The sequence below is a fragment of the Diadema antillarum genome, unplaced genomic scaffold (genome assembly GCF_040938485.1).
Source record: "Diadema antillarum isolate AM-2024a unplaced genomic scaffold, OU_Dant_1.0 seq00000423_RagTag, whole genome shotgun sequence".
Taxonomy (NCBI): Eukaryota; Metazoa; Echinodermata; class Echinoidea; order Diadematoida; family Diadematidae; genus Diadema; species Diadema antillarum.
This window is the reverse complement of record NW_027271406.1, coordinates 1774332-1788698: the sequence shown is the minus strand read 5'-3', so window position 1 is coordinate 1788698 and position 14367 is coordinate 1774332. Positions and strand designations below refer to the sequence as shown.

At 39.2% G+C, this 14367-nt stretch overlaps 1 protein-coding gene across 4 annotated transcripts in view; it reads right to left on the bottom strand.

Moving 5' to 3' along the window:
* LOC139732447 (filamin-A-like) overlaps positions 1-9401 on the bottom strand; it is a 189353-nt gene extending 179952 nt beyond the window's left edge. For 2 of the 4 annotated variants that reach the window (XM_071643305.1, XM_071643310.1), the window contains exon 1: positions 8708-8906. The gene's annotated coding sequence lies outside the window, so the exon portion shown is untranslated. Of the gene's footprint in view, positions 1-8707; positions 8907-9310 lie in introns of those variants that run through there. The other 2 variants (XM_071643307.1, XM_071643306.1) reach the window with 2 other exon arrangements.
* Positions 9402-14367: the final 4966 nt, after the last annotated feature.

Sequence of the window (14367 nt, the reverse complement as noted above, 5' to 3'; positions counted from 1 at the left end):
TATCTAAAAAAATATAATAATAATAATAAACCTCCGGAAACCTCAATCCCCATCTCAAAAACCGTTGGAAACCTCAATAACCATGTCAACCGAAACTGCATCTCAACCGAAACTCCATTCGAGGAAGACTTCAGCAAAAACTTCAGGAAAAATTCAGTTCAAAAGTTACGAGTTTTAATTATGATTTTTAAAATCATTGTCTACACGCCCTTGATCTAGATCATGCAAAGGAAATCTAAAATGTTACTTTTTTCGGACATTGAAAATGAGCTCTCTGTTTTCATGATCTATCATGTAAGTTAATCAAAGTACTACACATGCAAGATCGAGAGGTTTTTAGATTTTCGTTATATCTTCATTCTTTTTGTGTGACATCGCAAATTATTGCAAAGTATTAAGTGCAAAGTATAATTTTAATCCAGGCTAAATAAAGAAAAAGAATCATCAGTAAGATATATTAGGATTTGAAATTGGGGCATAATTGCGTTAAAAGAGGGGGGCATTTCAAGATTTTGTGTACGAACTACATATAGATGGTTATGAGAGCGACGATGGCATCATTAATGCACTCATTTGCATATTCATAATGACTTTTCAAGGAGTATTTTGTGCAAATCAGCGAAACTTCACAATTTCATAACTTTATTAATCTTTACTGATTTTGATCGATTTTTTTCTGTTGTGCTAAACTATAATAGTAGTATAGTAATGATAATGATAATAATATTAAACATTGCTTATATAGCGCATAATACATTATGCAAATGTCCCTATGCGCTCAAAAAATGATAAACTTTTACTCTTTCATATCAAACTTACTTCTGGACCGGAATTCCCCTGTATCGTTATTTTGGCACTATACTAGTAGTCCTCATGATACACAGGTAGTCGCAGACTGAACTACGAAATACGTCACACAATCATAAACAGCGTTTTCATGCACGCTATCTATTAATATACATAATTAGCATTCACGTGACTAAAATGCCGACACGTGTTTTCGGTCATGGCCTTGACTTACATGAGCCGGGTTTAGGACGCCAGCATGTGTCATGCCGTTGTCCTGTGGATTCATGGGGTTATTATAGCCTGCAATTTGCTCTGCCGTTAACTTCACAACTAATACTGACATGAATTCAAAGAATCTGATTTTAACTTGCACTTATTGCGGCCGCCATAATATAGATCCACGGACACAATATCCTGCTTAATACTTTCAGATGACAAGAGCATTTCTTGATCTTCTGGAAGGATTCGCCAAGTCTTCGCTACTGTGTGTTGTACACGCTACAACCGTGCATAGATACACAAAGGGAAACTTTAATCTTCCTCAATTCTTCCTCAATCATGTCGCATTGACAGATGCACGCCTGCGTGTAAGTTTTACACAAGCAAGACATTTTTTTTTTTATTCTGGACTACAAGGTACTAACAACTCATCGAGTTATCATCGTTTTGACATGTTATGTTCAAACCAAAACAATCCCAATTGAAATTCAACCTTTCTGAGTGAGATCACTGCCAAAAAGAGAACAAAATGCAAATACACCAAAGGCCATGTCTTCATAATTATTCTATCATGGTATACTGGGTATAAGGTTATTGAAACCTGTACAGTGAATGAGTTCAGTCTTTGGGTGGAAACGTGACCAATTAAGGACTTCAATTCCAAAGCTCGTCCCTGGGATAGCCTGCGCCTCGTGAATCTGCTAATACAATCATCGTACCATATATTTCACACAAACGTCATTGCGGTCGAACATAGTCATGTAGAACACGCATCAGTTTACCCTATTATAGTTAACAAGAACGAAGGTGTTCTGATCAGGGTTCGACGAACTGAATTGTTACTTCATCAGACACTCCTTAAGTCTTTATTTAGTTGTTTGGATGTCATAATATTTTTGATCGCTATTCACCTCTTCTCCACAACACAACACATTGACATCTCTTCTTGACGGCTTTTATTCATTTATAAGTAGGCCTATCTTGATGAAAGTGGGTCTAATAAAATTGTTTCGCGTTTCTCACTAATTTCTCTTTTTTTCACGAGAAGTATTCCTACATTTTAAAGCAGTGTCAAAAAAGCTAATTTCTAGTAAACGTAGACTCTGGAATATTACAAACCTGTAATGTGATATGTGAATATCTCTTGCCTAAGGAGTGACGTAGAGAAAACATGCATCGATCAGTGTTGATTGCTTGCATTCTTGAGAGCCAGCGTCAGAATGTGTCTACATAGATTAGTGTATGTACCTCGAGGTAAAATAAAACTTGTCTAAACAGCCCTCTAACGACAATTATGAAGACGTACACTGTTAGGTCCGACTTAGACGAAAATCGATGTCAGCTAGCGCTTATATCATGATTTCATCTTAACTGACGTCTTGCCTTGAGAGCTATGATGAATTAATCATAGGAATGCTTTATGTTTCCTCATCGAACAAAATCGTCGCAAAGTTTGCTCCCACATGTTAACTCCAATCCTCCCAGTCTTACCATATTGTAGGACTATACACGCAGCCTGAACCAGACAGTATTAATAGACAAGATATCTCCTCAGGGTATCCACATTGAAATGGACATGAATATTTGACGCATGAGGGCCTTGATGGGAGAGAGAGTGGAAACCCTGAATGCTGAGTAATTATCAGATGACCTTCTACTATTCATAGAGTATACCTTCGTCTCCTTCTGAAGCTAAAGTAAATATCCCATCAAACCGCCCAATGATAGTTACTTTCTACTTTCACTTCTGTGATTCTCCTTGCCCAAATAAATGCTTGTAAGCAGCCGTTGCAATCACCATTTTCTTTAAATCCTTATCTTCTGGGGTATTCCTTGGTTTCAAGTCGGTTGACTATTGATTTACAATGGGTATGTATAGGACCTACACCATCAGCTTAACTTTCACTATACGCGGGTGTTTTATATTTCAGTTGTATATATTTTTTTTTTTCGAGAGAGACCTATTTCGAGTCATCCTGTCCCTTAAAAAAGAAAAAAAAAAAAGAAACACAATTTAAAAGAGAACTTACACTATTGTCCGCCATGACCTTAAAGTCCAATTATGGGAAGCGATTACGGCAAAAGTAAAAACATAAACATCGTTGTCATCAAAGCTGAATTGTGTGTGACAGTAATCCTAAAGCTTTATAGGCATTGAAAGGATTTTCTACAGGTCAAGGTTAGCAGACACACTTCCAGTTTAGATTAACACAGGAGCTGGATATGTCATGCCGATGTGATAGCACATGTGGTTGATCAGGGTCAAGTTATTATTACTGATCTATCATTACTTTCAAAGGTGATACAATGTATCAACAAACTATGTAGTCAATCAGTTACTTTTGTTGTTTCTCCTTTGTGATTAATTTCTTTGTATTGGTGGACACAACACTTTCACTCGTCGCGTTTCTTTATCCGCTGCATAAGTACCATGGTATTGAAATGTAATCTGATCTGAAGGTAGGAACCACTCTTTGATTCTCTTTGACGGTGTTATAGATGGTTGTGAAGAGAACGAATAGTGACGTATGCTGCAACATCTTTTCACCAGCATTCCTTATCCACGCGCGTTCTGAAAGACCTCGGGGTTTCGAAGACATTCTCGAAATGGACTTTATTATCCATCCTAGCATTTGTGTTATTAGACTTCTGACACTGGTGACGGTAGATGCATATAAAGAGAACGAATAGTGAGGCATGCTGCAAACTAAATTCACTATGTGTGTGGACAGTTCACATGCAGTTTTCTTGATACTTAATAAGACGGCAACCAGAGGGAATGACGAGAAAAATATGGGATCGATGTGCTCTACTTCAATATGTTTATCCTACTCAATATCAGTTTCATTACAAATGACTTATAATAATCGGAAAAAAATTAACATTTTCCTGCATTAAAACAAGTCAACTCTGTTTACATACATCATAAGTATGCCCTTGTTGGCATAGAGTTTGCACAAGCTTTGACTCAGAGACCACGAATATGTACTTCGGAAAAGACACCTAAAAGTTCCTGTGAATGCAGTGTCACGCTATATTATACTAATAGTCCCAACTTCTTGAATACGTACTTGCAGTGCGGCCATTATACCGGGGGTCTGGGAGAGTGAAATCTGTAACAATAAAGAGTGTGGCTACTGCGGCTTTTCTCCCAAGACTAAAGAGGTCACGATTTATTGTGGCTACGATGCCCTTGACATCACTCTGTGATAATCCCCCTTTTGAAATACTCGAGTAATAGCCATCCATTTTTCAACTGCTAACGCGTGAATGCAATAAACTAGATAAAAGTGCTTCGCCGATGGGTGCGGTAGTTTGTACACAAACGTTAATTCAAACAGGTGGGGCCCTACCTGGGAGAATACCAACGATATACAAGTACCTGGATAGTACGGAGAGCTCATTGTGACCAAGTACATACAGTATAAGACCGACATTGCATCGTTGCTACCAAACATGGCATTAACAAATGACCTGACATTTTGTTGATTGCTGTAGTAGTGTAGCTACTTTAAATCTTAAACCATCTGACACATGAGCCATTAAAAGAATCAAACGCACGTAAGTACATACCTAATCATTAAAAAAAAAAATCGCTCATTTTCGTTCGTCTCACCATTGGAGTGGATTTCTTTCCATATAGAAGGTGAAATCCAACAATCAGAACGGTTCACTGACGTCGAACACAGAGTAAGAAAGTTGCGGAATTTTCAGTTTTATGCAATGGGCGTCATTTCCACGAAACAGGGCTGTTGGACACAGCCACATCTGCAAATCTAATGAGGTGATCAATTAAGTTGACCCTTTTCACATTATTATCATCGCTATTATCATTATCATTATTATTATCATTATTATTACTATTACTACTACTACTACTATTATTACTATTATTATCATTATTATTATCATCGTCGTCATTATAAAAATGTATCATCATAAGTGTAGAAGGATGAGTATGATTTATATACAAAGCGTTTTCTTACATAGGTGCCCACAGCATATAATGCAATATAGAACAACATAGTGAGTGGACGACTTACAAAACAAAATGAAAAATTACAATAGCGCCCGACTTCGCAAAATATACACTGTACATAATAGATTCTGCTGGTAACATATCCTTGAGATTAAAAAATAAATAAAAATCAATAAAACAGCAAGAAAAAGCATGTTGTTCTGCAAGCCATATCATGGAGAAGCAGTATTCTTGCCTAATGTAATAAAATACGTATTACCCTTGCTTGGTCATCTTCACAGCTTACATTATATTGGAAGGTAGCTGTCATTGAAAATGATCCCAAAAATTAATATGAGAGGTTTACTAGACAGTGGGAGCCAGTGCAGCCACCTAATGGAGACCATTATGCTGGATAGTTACAATCGAATAAAATCACTTTGCCATAAGCAACGCAAGAACAGGAGCTCCTTGTAAGAACCATCTTCCCGGAGATAGACTCGTGATGCTTTGATAGTCGTCATGGTAACGAGATGGGGCATGAACTCCGCGGTCAACAAATCTCAGCCGCTTCGATCCTCATCATTCCCCACCCTCCCTTGTCTCACGGGGTTAATCCGAGCTGGAGCCGTTGAGGAGACTGGAGCAACGTCAAATGCCTGCAACATCTTGAAGGACGGCGAGCTGTACTTCAGCTCTTGGGGAGGAAGAGCTTGTAATTAGTTTATAATGTATATAGGAAAACAGAAATTCCTCTTCACCACGAGTCTCTATCCAACTTGTCTTCAGTAACACGACGCGACGATCGTCTACTATAAATGCTTTCTCGCGTTTGGAGATTTATAATCACTTTCAATTAAAGCGTGAAATAACAAGGTTAATGGGCTATACTGTATTTCTGTAGGGCTATGTATTGCGAAAAGTTAATGAAGGATGTGGCTTTGCAAGTCAGGCAAAAAGGACACAGTAATAAAGAGCAATGACTCAAAAACAGTGCCATCAAAACTGCATTCGTTCTCCACGCATTAACTGAAGAGTAGTCATTGTCACGTCAGTCAATGTCTGAAAATTCTGATCACGCATGTACATGATGATCCTTGTAGATTTACACAACTCGTGTCAAGAATGATCAAAATTGCATTGACGTTCATTGTAACAATTTTCAAAGGCTATTCGACGTAAAGGAAATACACTACTGGATCTACCACTTAAAATCAAAAGGTCGCCACGACCTCTTCTACCAGCTACTGCAGTAGATCTGTCATGTAATACTATGTAGGCCTACAACGAGGCAGCTGAAATTCAGCTTCGTAAAATTGTAATACCGCCTTGCCCGAAAACGGGTGAGAGAAGGATTTCTCTGCTGGAGCTTCTTTAATCATGTATCATGGAAACACACGACTCATTCGCAATATAAGAAACAACAACATGTGATCCACTTTACACTTTACACAGTGATGGACCGTTGCATCGGAGATGTTTCCATAGCAACAATTCAGAGGCAGTTTTGCACAGATGATCTTGTCTGGCAAGGTAATTACATATACATAGTCTCCTTTCTCGTCTATAGTTTTTTTACTATTGTTAATTCATTTTACATGTAACTATCCTGCATGCATATCCTAGAAGCTCGCTCTGACACAACCGAATATAATGCTTTAAAAGCACAGCGAGTGTCCCAGTGCTAGGTTACATTCCCCATCATCCGCGGTTCGCGCTTCATGTCGGTAGGTGTTCAAACTCGCTGCCATCCACTATTATTATTCACCTTTCAGGCCTAATTCGGAGAGAAATGCATACCCCAAAATAGCTTCTCTACTCTTGCCAAACAAACCTCATCCTCAGAATATTCACAATCAACGCTTAATCCGTTGTCACAACTGTTATAAGTATTTCCGCTTTCGGAACCGAAATGCAGTGAGGAAATGTTGCAGCGCAGGTTCGAAGTATCTGAGCTTGACGTTTCGCGATTCGTGCAACAGGTTACCAACGGGTACACTGTAGGTTGACAGCATTTTACAGTCTCTGTGCTGAAAATGACAAGGCAAAAAAGGTTGCACGAGTATCAATCAAACAGAGCGCTTGTTCCTCACACTCTACGCGAAGAAGTGGGGTTGGTGTTTTCCTTTTAAGAAAAGAAAATCGAGTAGTCAAACCATCGTTACAGTTTACATGAAAATAGTGTGCCCTGTAGTGATTGTCTACTCCTAGATCAAGTTCAAGAAAACACTTTCTGGACATTTCCTGTCACTGTCTTTTTGCAAGTATTGAATGGTGACACTCTATATAACCCCTTTAGTCTAGATAGTCTGACTGCATAGTTATAATTATATCTACACACAATAGTAACACAGGCGTTTTTTATTTGCTATAGTTGCTGCAAAATAAAATGAATGTGTCCTATTGACAACTACACGGTGAACTGATCTGTCAACGGGCTATTGTGATAATTTCATCTTAGCGCGATTTTAAAAGATCATTCACTTCAAAAAATCCTTTTCTCCATCTCGATGCCTTTACTTTGGTGTTGTGTGGTCTACCTAATGTACTCATGCATGGCATCGATACATGATGTCTCCACCAAACTCTCTCCTTATATATTTATCTATCTGCCACTCTTGTTACTATGCGTCTATCTCTCCATCTATCTATCTGTCTATCCATCTATCTATCTACTAGATCTATTCATACAGCTGTCTATCTATCTATCTGTCTGCCTATCTATATATATATCTATCTGTCTATCTATCTACCTATCAATCTATCTATTTACACGTGTCTATCTTCTAGATCTATTCATACAGCTATATCCACCTACCTACATTATCTCCCTATTTCTGTTTATCGTTCACAACGTTCTGGCTACCGGACAAGTAGCATGTTAAATGAATTGATTGTTGCTCGAAACTATTCGATCGATGTGATGACCCGATTAAATTGCAATTTCAATGCGAGAAGCGACGATGTAAACAATAGGAAGCATTGTCTCTGGTCCCGCCATGGTTTACACTGGCAGGAGCGTCCCTCATCACTGAAGAAATCTCCTAATCGATGTTTAAAAGGTTGTCATAGCCTGCACTTTTACAGATATTACGGTATGTTAAAACACGGCTCTTAGCTCTTCGATACTGTCAGTGTGGGACACAATGATAACAGCAGCACAAGGAATCAACAGGTATTATCGCTTAATCTCAATGCATGTTTGATATCTTTATAATCCTTTTGGATGGAACAACGCCCATACACTTTTAAAGTGACTACTTCAAGTAACTCTAGCATATTTTGCACATCTCGTAAATGAAATGTCGTCGTATTCCGTTCTGCGTACACCACCCCGACACTCGCCCAACCCCACCCCCTTCTCCCACCATCGGCCCTCAAGCGATCAGGCGAGCCGAGTACGGCACCCTCACCTCCCTCCCGCACGAGATTGATAAGGTACAGGTGGCTGCATGTGAGAGTTGTCGACCACAATTATATTCCATTACCACAAAGTTATAAGGATGTGAGATGCCCTTCGATCCTGTCTTTGCATGCAACATCAACATAACCACCTGTCAAACGCGACCCTTACTACAATCCATAGACAGGGGTACTACATGCCGGAGAGAAAATGATGGTAATGTTGTATTGGTCCACATAATGAAGCATCCTGTCCCACCATACCACGATCAACGATGACAGCCTCTGGGACCGAGTACCGTGAATACCGTAACATGTAAATTTTTATAGAGCGCTCACCTGGCCTTGTTTAGTGGTTATCCGGTCCGAGTAATGACTCTTGATCTCATCGGATAGGATCAGATCCAACTAGCTCAAATTATATCCTCGTGTAACAGTACAGAACTGATGAGCGCACACGCCTCTCCCTATCTCCGATCTCGTCAAAGAGTGACGGTGCCAAATACAGATATAATCAGTGACAATATCCCCAACAAACGCTTGATAAAATATAAATAATCATCCCGGGATCGTCCATTCGTCTCGCGGGGCTCGCGTATTCCACCCAGCTCAGCTCAACGGGGCAGACGGTGCGCACATAAAGGGCTAGGCGTAGGGTGCCTGGGTATATTTTTATACTCCCAACACTAGCAAAAAGGCTAGGTCGATGAAGCGTGCGGTTTCCACTCACGCTCTCCACTATGGGTGAATTGACGAGGGATAATATACATGCCTTTCCTCCCTGTATCCCAAAGAACTGCCTTTCAGTGGCCCAACTCGATACCACACAAAGCTAAGCACATAATACGAAGGTGTGGTATAAAGGAGATAATCATACAACGGAGACAAGTACTATTATTGTGTGTGCACGTACAAGTACTGATGTTTATACTTCGGAGATACCTTTATTGGGACTTCTATTCAATGCAGCCGAGAATGCTTCGAGGTACTGCTGGCCTCTCCGTAAATAATTGAAAGCATCGACATAGGTTTAGAGTCCAAGCGTATATATGTCCATCAAGTTGTCCAGGTTTTTAGTGTAGTGCCACTGTGTCTTGCCAGCACCGCATTGAACTGCTACCTGTTCACGATCACAAAACTCAGGGAGTGCGTGGGTGGAGGAGGGGGCAGGGAACTTCAGATAGGTGCACGTCCGACCCGATAATAAACGAGGGGGGGGGGGAAGTCTACTGACTGGGCTGCGGTCACACAGCATGCAGCGGTAAGGAAAAAGCTTCTTTGCTGAGGTATTTCGAATACGTGATCACTGTATGATTTTTTTTAATAAAAGGGTGGTTCTAGTGTTTGTTTTTTTCCCCTGAAGATCGCTGGTTAGAACCGCTCGTTCTGATTGAGAAGAAGAAGAAAAACAACAATCCCTAAAGTACTAGTACTAGGTTTGTGGTATCGCAGATAATCCTCAGTGACCTTTCTCGCATGAGGTTCCTTCGGTTTTCTGAAAACGCTTGGATTCCACAGTACATCGGACTAAGAACGGTGAATAGGTGTGTGTGTGTGTGTGTGTGTGTGTGTGTGTGTGTGTGTGTGTGTGTGTGTGAGTGTGTGTGTGTGTGTGATTGAGAGCGAGAGGGAGGGAGAGAGAGAGAGAGAGACAGCAGGTGGATTTATACCATTCAATGATCCTTTGAGAAGGGCGTGAAGTGACGTCAGACACAGTATAAAATGATGATTCTCATTTATCCGCCTTTAATCCCGAGTTCAGTTGAACAAGGAGCAGTCAACCTCACAGACGCACCTGGAATGTCATGGCAAAGAACCCAACCACCGTGCCAAACTCGAGAATGGCTTTGTTCCGCTCCTGTAAACCCAACTGTTCAAGCATGTAGCTCCAGGGGCAAACGTTTTACTTCCACTGGATTCTGCACACTGTCAGAAATCATCAAGCTCCTTTGCAGAAACATGGTCGCATATCCACGAATTCTCCACACGTAGTCCAGACTCTTGAGCTTTACTATCAGCAGAAGATATCACCTCCAGACAAAACATATTATTTCGAGATAAACTGAAAAGTCCCGACACGAACCAGACGTAAGGACCAAGACCTATGTATACGAGAACAAGGAACTGACAACTGAATTATTACTTTGACTTCTCATTAGAGATGTATACGTGGGATCAAACCTTGTTAGCATTCCCTCTTTATCTCCCCAGCAGTCCACTGTGTACTATTTGTCTTTTATCTCCGTGAGAAGGCAGCGAGCATGTTAGCGCTTTGAGAACCATGTAAACACCTGCCAAACACCTGAAAACATATACACTATGATAATCATCCTCGTACTGCCCACCAGTTACATTAAAATATACTAATAGTTTTTTTTTGTTTTTTTTTAACCCCGCGCTTTTTCTTAAACAGGAAATCCACCCCAAAAATGAATAAAATTCAAAAAGAAAAAAATATTTCCTCGGAACGATACAAAAATGACAAAAACGGGATAAGAAACGAGGAAGATATGAAATTGTGAAACTTCACGTTTTTTTTTCGGAAAACACTTCTTGACCAGTCGTTATGAATATTCAAATCAGCAAGTTGACAATAACATGCTCCCACAATTTCTGATTCATTTCCGATACAGAAATGACCCAAAAAATGTCCGATTTCAACTGTGTTGATATAAACTTGCCTTAAAACCACGCAAAACATAAATACGAACAACTGAAACTCTAATATATCTTGGTATGGGAACATGCTTTTACTTGTACATTGTATTAGCTAAAAATAATACATAACATACACGAAAAATTGTGAGGGTATGACATCATCAACTAGATCATTTGAATATTCATAAGGACTGGTCGAGAAATGTTCTTCTAAAAAAAATAGGTATTGATCGTTGAGCAAAGGCAAACTTGTCGATTTCCCCTCGGACTTTATGCTTCAAGCTGTAATTTGTTTTTTTTTTCTTGTCTTGGTAGCAATAATAGTGACAACTCAACGGGGGTGTAACAAGCTCATTCATGATCTTACCCTATGCTGACTCTGGTCCTTGAGGTGAGCTCACCTCCCTGATCTGATCCTTCTCCTAAAACAGTACAAGACACAGACTTCTAGACCACGACACCTGCATTAACTCATGGATGTCCGTTATTGTCTTCTCTTTGGAGCGAATCACCGATCAAAATGGTTAAAATGAGGCTGGCATGAATATAAATTGGGACAGATCTTCTTGAGGAGACCACACAGTCTGTTCGCCATACAATATAAACACTTGACACCTTTTCTTCAAGTTCTTGACATGAAGTACGCCTATAAAGATAGGGAAGGATCAATATGATTACGAGACATAATGCAGGATGATTCCATCTCATTCGGTATTGTTTGCAGACATATTGCGCATAACCGGAAAAAATTAATCCTCAACATTTGTTTCAAGAAAATTTATTTTGTGTTACCATGCAATCATGATACAAATAGGGATTATACACTCCACATGTACGATTAAACCCTTGAAATTTCATCCAGCCCTTTTGAGTCAAAAATATGTATGAGCTGAGGCACTTATGAACAGCGTTAGTTCTCATGTAAGTGCACACAATACTGTACACTAATAGACACTGATAGACACTCGCTCTGTATTAATGGCACACGTCGGAGAATTCGTTCTGGCACACTTATTGTCAGCGATTATGTTCACCTGCTGTACGTGAGAGAAATTCACCGGTTTTTACATTAGTTACGATGTACGGTGCATACATTACAAGGTAAGCTCAATGTCTGATAGGGTGACTGCCGGATATTGAATGTATCATATTCATGATCCAATCATGTAGCGACAGTCGTCTAAATTGGTGGGTTTTGTAATATTGTCCAACTCATAAGTATGCATGTCATGCTCACATGCATGGGTCCGACAAATCAAATGAATGATATAATTATTAAGACTGGACTTTCAGAGATTACGTGTGGTATCGGATGATCTGGTACATAGAACATGACTATAATGAGTTGGATCCCTTCATTCGGTGCAATGATATTTTTGTTCCTGCTATGTCACGCCTAGTGCGTGTAAGCAAACACCAAGTACCTGTTCTGCCAAGCACATTGTGATATTATTAGAATGTACTGTGTACATAGTGTACCTGTATACCAATGAACATCAAACAGGCATCTGGATTGTGCTAGTTCTGAAGTGCCATTCCACTTGTCTATGGTAGATAGTGAGTGAATTCCTTGAGAATATTGAGCTGGTGGTAAAGATTAGTGAAAACACACTCGTATATGAGACAGAAAGTTAATGGCTTAAACACCCATTAGTGCCAACTTCATCTAACATAAGCGAAGACTCTTCACCCTCTAATCACGTTCGTGAGAACATTACCAGTACACCATTACCACTCGGGAGGCGACAGCAATATTATAGTCAAATGAGGGCGCTGTTTCAATTTTGAACACAGAGGGCTCTGTTTGAACACAAGTGAATAATTATTGCGACGCGACATCTAATCTTTCTGTAGCTCCGACTTCTTCATTTTGTTCATTGATTTTTTTTTTCTTGTTTGTGTGAGTAGTCTGAATGCTTACAAGGACACCTCGAGTGATGCTGGCGATGCAGAAATGCAAATCGTTTTCTTTACTGTTATTGCATATCCCTGCGAAATTTCTATCAAGAGTTGATTATCATTCTGTGTTCTATTTACAAGTGTAGGGTACCTTCTCCCTCCCTCCCTCCCTCCCTCCTTCCCTCCTATCTCCCACTCACTCACTCTCTCTCTCAAGTTCAAGTTCAAGTTGATTTATTTCATTTCCAACAAACAAATAATTAGGAATACAATAAATGTTCGTATATACAGATGTCAGGAAACCAGTACAACAACGCGATGAACATAATAACATGTGATATACACACAGGTAAATTATCGACAAAGATACAAATAAATGTTATATCATTATGGTAAAGGCAGAAACAAAATTGCTGGAAATGGAGGGGAATGCTAAAAAGCAGACCTTGTAGTAAGCAGTCCCCTCATGAGAAAAAGAAATGAAAAAAAAATCAAATTGCAAAAAAGAAGGCAATTTGCCTAAGTGATACAAAAAAGACAGAGTAATACACATATACATGCACACACGAAGACGGCTCTCTTGTAAAGGAAGAAATGATGAGAGGATAGAAGGATTATTGAGGAAGGTAGTAAGTCCGAGGTGGACTCTCTCTCTCTCTCTCTCTCACACATATATATATATATATATATATATATATATATATGCTACTCGTTTCATAAAATCGATTTCAGGAGATGTTACATTTATCAAAAACACTGTTCCTCTCTCACCATTTCATAATCACGCATCGACACAAAAGATAATTGTACTCAGGCAAACTCAATTAAACTGCCAAAAGGGACCTTTGTACCAATGTTTAATGGGACAACAAGATTAAATTGACACATCATTGCACTAGAATGTAAAAATAAAAGTAAATAGATAGCTTGGCATCTGTAAACACATTGACGTGTTTTTCCTCATGATATTTGGTTTATGCAGCTGTTTAGGGTACCATACGTAAGAATAAAAGAAAAGAAGAAATTCCTCTTTGGGAGTTGACATGTTGTGTGGATCTGCGATTACAACTTGATACATTGTATAATATTAATCAGAGATAAATCAAACGTGTTCTAGAAAGTGTGTATACCCTAAATTACCTGAAGCGGGTTTAATACAAATTTTGTGATGATTAATTGGCATTGCCTTACTCGTTGACAATGTGAATTTAAATGTACGACAGTTTGGCAAAGAGAAAATTAGACCATCATGCCTATAGTGCCTCGCAAATTTGTGTAGTGTCTTCAGGCTTTTGGTATCACTTTTAACGTGTTCTGTCGAATGTGAGAAATGAGGTTTAAAGAAATAAAGATCCACTATGAACTAGAATAACCAAAATGTAGAAAAGGGGCATTGCTAAGACATTTGTTTGCTTTAATGTAAATTTTGGAGCAGGCTAAAG